Source organism: Schistocerca americana, chromosome 11, assembly GCF_021461395.2.
Source record: "Schistocerca americana isolate TAMUIC-IGC-003095 chromosome 11, iqSchAmer2.1, whole genome shotgun sequence".
Taxonomy (NCBI): domain Eukaryota; kingdom Metazoa; phylum Arthropoda; class Insecta; order Orthoptera; family Acrididae; genus Schistocerca; species Schistocerca americana.
In genome coordinates this window covers 58,368,482-58,374,481 of record NC_060129.1, presented here as the reverse complement: position 1 = coordinate 58,374,481, position 6,000 = coordinate 58,368,482, and positions in this window count along the sequence as shown.

Sequence of the window (6,000 nt, the reverse complement as noted above, 5' to 3'; positions counted from 1 at the left end):
TTATCATTAACAAAGCACCAACACGAAACACTCATTCACAATACCTGAGGCTAAAGAACACTTCAACGCCGGAATATATCAGTTTAGAACGAGAGCTAATGAACATTGGTGCCTCTGCGCGACGCCACGTCGTACTGTTTGCCCTCAGTGTGGCTTTACCAACCGAACTGCTGGTGGCGTCGTAGGGAAAGCCGGCTCGCCGTTGCTGTTGCCCGGGCAACGCCGTCTCGTCCCCGCCGCTGAGCCAAACGTAAAAAGTCGCAACTAATTTCAAACGCACTGTAGTCTCACCTCTTAAGATGATTACTTGCATCTTCCATTTACGTGGGCAGTAAAACGTTGCGAACACGTGAATGGCGCAGGTGCCCCATCGATTATTAAAGTAATCTCCACCCATCCAAACCATGCCCGAGCAAAGCCCAGTACTGTACCATAATTTGTAAAAACATAGAAGTCAACAAACGTCACTGCAATTGCCCCCTCAATTGTGTAACGAAACTCCACACGTCCAAACTAATGAGCAACGGCTAGGGTTGCACGAGCATTCATAAAACCACTGATGCTAACAAACATAGTTGATTTTACGAGTCCTACAGCCGCTTCTGAAATATCAGAAAAAGCACGCCGATATGTTTTTATTTTTAAGTATCTCAGTAGAAGAGCGTAAGTTATGTGTGGTTAGAGATAAACACCAACAACCGGAAAAAGTTACCTATCTCTTCACAAATCTACCCAACTTTCTAACGTTCAGTTACTCTTGGTGCAGTGATACCTACCGATGTGATGATCAACTACCTCTACATAAATCAGATAACGAAACTAAATAAAATGAATCTTCCAGATAAAATTAATTTATTGTCATCAAAGCTATTTCTTTCTATTTAACTATTTTAGTACAGAATTTAGAAAAAGAAGCTTGGATAATCTAATCCCTAGAAGTCTGTTTCTCCTCTAACCTACGACAACAAACAGCACATCTGTGAAGGAGACCACGTACAAGACGCTGCGACCCATTCTTGAGTCACGATCGAGTGTTTGGGATGCGCATCAGGTCGGATTAAAGGAAGACATCGACACAATTTAGAGCTGGGCTGTTAGGTCTGATACGGGTAAATTCGAGCAAAACGTAAGCATTACGGAGATGCTTCGGGAACTCAAATGGGAATACCTGGAGGGAAATATTATTGGAAAAATTTAGAGAACTGGGTTTTGGAGTGGGTTGCCGACCGGTTTTACAGCCGCCAACATACATTCTAGGGGGAGGGGGGGGGGGGGGAGGGAGGGAGGCACGAAGATGAGACAGGAGAAATTAGCGCTCATACTGGGGCATGTAGCCAGTAGTTTTCCCCCTCTCTGTTTGCGAGTGCAGCAGGAAAGGAAATGACTAGCAGTGGTATAGGGTACCCTTCGCTAATCGCCCTTAGTGGCTTGCAGAGAATCTATATCTACGTAATTACTCTGCTATTCACAATAAAGTGCTTGGCAGAGGGTTCAATGAACCACCTTCAAGTTGTGTCTCTACCGTTCCACTCTCCAACGGCACGCGGGGAAAACGAGCACTTAAATTTTCTCTGCCAGGATGGTTTCTCTCATTTTATCATGATGATCACTTCTCCCTATGTACGTGGGTGCCAACAGAATGTTTTCGCGATCGGAGTAGAAAACTGGTGACTGAAGTTTCACAAGAAGATCCCGTCGCAACGAAAAACGCCTTTGTTTTAATGATTGTCACCCCAATTCACGTATAATGTCTGTGGCACTATCTCTCCTACTTCGCGAAAATACAAAATGAGCTGCCCTTCTTCGAACTTTTTCGACGTCGTCCGTCACTCCCACCTGATGCGGATCCCACACCGCATAGCAATGCTCCAGAATAGGGCGGACAGGCGTGGTGTAAGCAGTCTCTTTATTAGGCCTGTTGCTCCTTCTAAGTACATTCGGGAGGACGACGGTTCAATCCCGCGTCCAGCCATCCTGATTTAGGTTTTCCATGATTTCCTTAAATCGTTCCAGGCGAATGCCGTTATGGTTCCTTTGAAAGGTCACGGCCGACTTCCTTCCCCATCTTTCCATAATCCGATGAGACTGATAACCTCGCTGTTTGGTCTCTTCCCACAAACAATCCAAAAATCCTTCTAAGTGTTCTGCCAACTAATCGCAGTCATCAGTTTGCTCTACACACAACATTATCTCTGTGATCGTTCCAATTTAGGTTATTTGTAATTTTAATCCCTAAGTGTTTAGTTGAATTATTCAGATTTTTCTGACTTATCGCCCAATCGAAATTTTGCCGATATCTTCTAGTACTCATGTAAATAACATCACACTTTTCTTTATTCAGGGTCAACTGCCACTTTTCGCAGTACACAGGTATCTTATCTGAATCATTTTGCAATTCGTTTTAGTCCTCTGAAGACTTTACAAGACAGCATCACCTGCAAGCAGTCTAAGAAGTCTGCTCATATCGTCTCCTATGTCGTTAAGATAGATCTGGAACAATAGAGCCTACAACATTTCCTTGGGGAACGCCAGATAATTAGTTCTGTTTTACTCGATGACTTTCCGTCTGTTACTATGAACTGTGACCTTTCTGACAGGAAATCAAGAATCCAGTCGCACAACTGAGGCAAGCAGTTTGGTTAGAAGGCGCTTGTAAGGAACGGTGCGTAAAGGCTTCTGGAAATCTACAAATATGGAATCAATTTGACATCCCCCGTCGATAACACTCATTACTTCGTGAGTACAAGGGGCTAGCTGTGTCTCACAAGAACGACATTTTCTGAATCCATGCTGACTATGTCTCAATAAATCGTTTTCTTCGAGGTAGCTGATTACGTTCGAAAACAGTATATATTCCAAACCCCTACTGAAACTGGACGTTAGTGATATGGGCCTGTAGTTCTGCAGATTACTCCTATTTCCATTTTTGGGCATTGGTGTGACTTGAGCAATTTTCCAGTCTTTAGGTACGGATCTTTCTATCAGCGAGCGGTTGTATATAATTGCTAAATATGGAGCTATTGTATCAGCATACTCTGAGAGGAACCAGACTGGTATACAATCTGGATCGGAGGCTTTGGCTTTATTAAGTGATATAAGCTGCTTTGCTACGCGGAGGATATCTACTCCTATGTTTCTCATCTTGGCAGTTATCTTGATTGGAATTAAGGAATATTTACTTCGTCTTCTTTGGTGAAGGAGTTTCGGAAAACCGTGTTTAATAACTCTGCTTTAGTGGCACTGGCATCAGTGACATCGCGCAGTTAAAATATTGATTGCGTCTTGTCTCTGGTGTGCTTTATGTATGACCAGAATCTTCTTGGGTTTTCTGCCAGATTCCGAAACAGAGTTTCGTTGTGGAAGTTATTAAAACCATCTCGCATTAAAGCACGTGCTATATTTCTAACATTTCCAAAACTTTGCACAGTCTTCGGGTATTTTGAGTTCTTTTAACTTTGGTGTGCTTTTTTCGTTGCTTCTGCAACAGCGATACGACCCGTTTCGTGTACCATGGGGGATCAGTACCATCACTTATTACTTTATGTGGCATATATCTCTCAATTTCCGTCGATACTATCCCTTTGAAAGCATTCCACATCTTTTCTACGCTTACATGATCAGATCAGAAGGAGTGGATATTGTCTCTTAGAAAAGAACAGATGTAGGTTATCTGTTTTTCGCCATAAACGTCCTGAGGGAACTTCGTGACAGTGCTGTCAAACCTTCAATTGAAATATTCAACATCGAGAAAATATGTCTGTTTTTCTTTATGTGTGTTTTAAAAGTGTCACTCATTCTCTCATATTTACAATACTAGTTCCCATTGTTTCTCGACTTGGCAGTTTGCACAATGGGCACCAGGACAATGAGAATGACTTATGTTTGACCCACTGATTGGAACATATAGTTCAGTGAAGAACATTTGTAGTAAACGAATATTTTTCAAACTCCATATTCTTGCTTACTACTTCAAAAGAACAAAAATCACAGGTTCAGCAGTAAATGTAGCACTGTACAAGTTATGAGACTTGACGCGTCATGGCTGAGTATCCACGAACGGAATGAATGATCCACTGTTGAACGATATCGATGTTTTTGGCCTTTGTCATCGATGCATTGCCATTCAAAACAACGATGTTAACCTCGACATCTTTGGTCGAAATGTCGAGGTTTTAAAACGTCGTTGCATCGTTTTCGTCCCTAGCATTGGTACCAACCGATCACCGTGTCATCCACAGTTCATGGCCATAACTGGATACCGCCGTACACATACTGAGGCCATGTTGTCAGCACAGCGCTCCATCGGCAGTCGTCAGCTTTCCTGAACGGAACTTCACAAAGAGGTCTCTTGATGAACAGTCGCAAATCTCATCCTCATTTGCACTCAACGAGCTACATTTGCGCCAGCATGCGATACTTGGGTCCTGAAATAAGTTTTTCATTATTTCGTTGACACTGACTCAGAAACTACGAGACCATAGCTTCGTCCTTGTTTAACGAGGGCGCTTTCTTTCAGTCGGGTACTCCCCCAGTGTAAATGCATCCATGGTGACGGTAGCGTGTAATAATATAAAGGGTGATTTTTTCCACCGTGTACAAATTCTAGGGACTGATCGATGAGAGGATACGGACCAAAAAAGTCCTAATGAACTTATGCCCGAAAACACATAGTTGGACCAAATATTCAATGATACTTTATCATAGAGAGTGCGATCTAATATGTGCTGTACCATGCAGCCACAGTTACAGTATGCGTGATTTAGTCCTACAGCGTGATACTGTTCCTCCTACGTCATGCCCTAGCGCCCTCTCCTTCCATAATAACTGGTAACGTTGTGTACGATTCACTTCTCTTGCTGACCCACCTCGTAGTGGATGTGTCACAGCGTTGTACACAATGGTTCTGTATTTGAATCGAGACCTCGCCGACATGGTGTTTACTTACGGAAAGGCAAGGCAGCAGGCACTAACGTTGCATCAGGAGAACCCCGCCGACAGCAACCACAGCATTCAATGTTTGCAACAGTGTTTCGCCGTTTGGTCTGAGACAAGGACGTTTCAAGAAGCAAGAAATCGTGGATCATGTACCCGAAATTTTCGGATACCAGACTTGGAGAAAAATATGATTAACACTATGGAAAGCGACCGCCGTGTCTGTGCCAGGCAGTTGGCCTGCCAGTACAGCAATTGCTACTACCCTTATCACCTGCATCGTATGCAGGGCTAACTACCGACGGACTTTCCACATCGGGAGCAGTTTTGTCACTGGTTTCTTCAACAGACAAGCACGATTCCGGGATTTGTTTCATCCATCCTATTCACAGATGAGATCACCTTTACGCCGAGTGGTATCTTCAACTTTCATAACAGTCATCTGTGGGATAGTATGCAGAGCCCCCAAGGAAGGGTGACAGCGAATCATCAGTATCGGTGCAGCTGGGATAGTTAGCGGCCAGTCTTCCTTCCACGTCACCTAACAGGATGGAACTATCGGCGTTTCTTGCTTGTGACTTTGCCTTCCCTGCTGCAAGAAGTGCCATTGATGATTCGAAAGGTTATGTGGGTGCTACATGATGGTGCTCCAGCCTATTTCGCCATTAACGTCCGGATGTATCTCAACCGTGTCTTCCCTGGTCGATGAATCGGACGAATAGGTCCAGCTACATGGCCTGCTTTTCTCTGGATCTCCAACAGCGCAATTTCTGGTTATGGGGTCATCTCAAAAGTATCGTGTATGCAGAGCCCATTCCAGACGTGGAGACACTGGAGCAGAGTATTCATTCTGCCTTTGACACTTTTGGGATGCAGCTTGTCCGATGTGAACGTGTGAGCAGGACATGCTACGGCGCGTACATGGAAACAATTTTCAAGACATACTGTAACTGTGGATGTGTGATACAGCACGTACTAGACCGCAGTCTCTGTAAGAATGTGTGATCGAATAAATGGTCCCTAGCATGGAAAGCGTGCATTTCCAGACATGAGTTCATTAGACCTTTT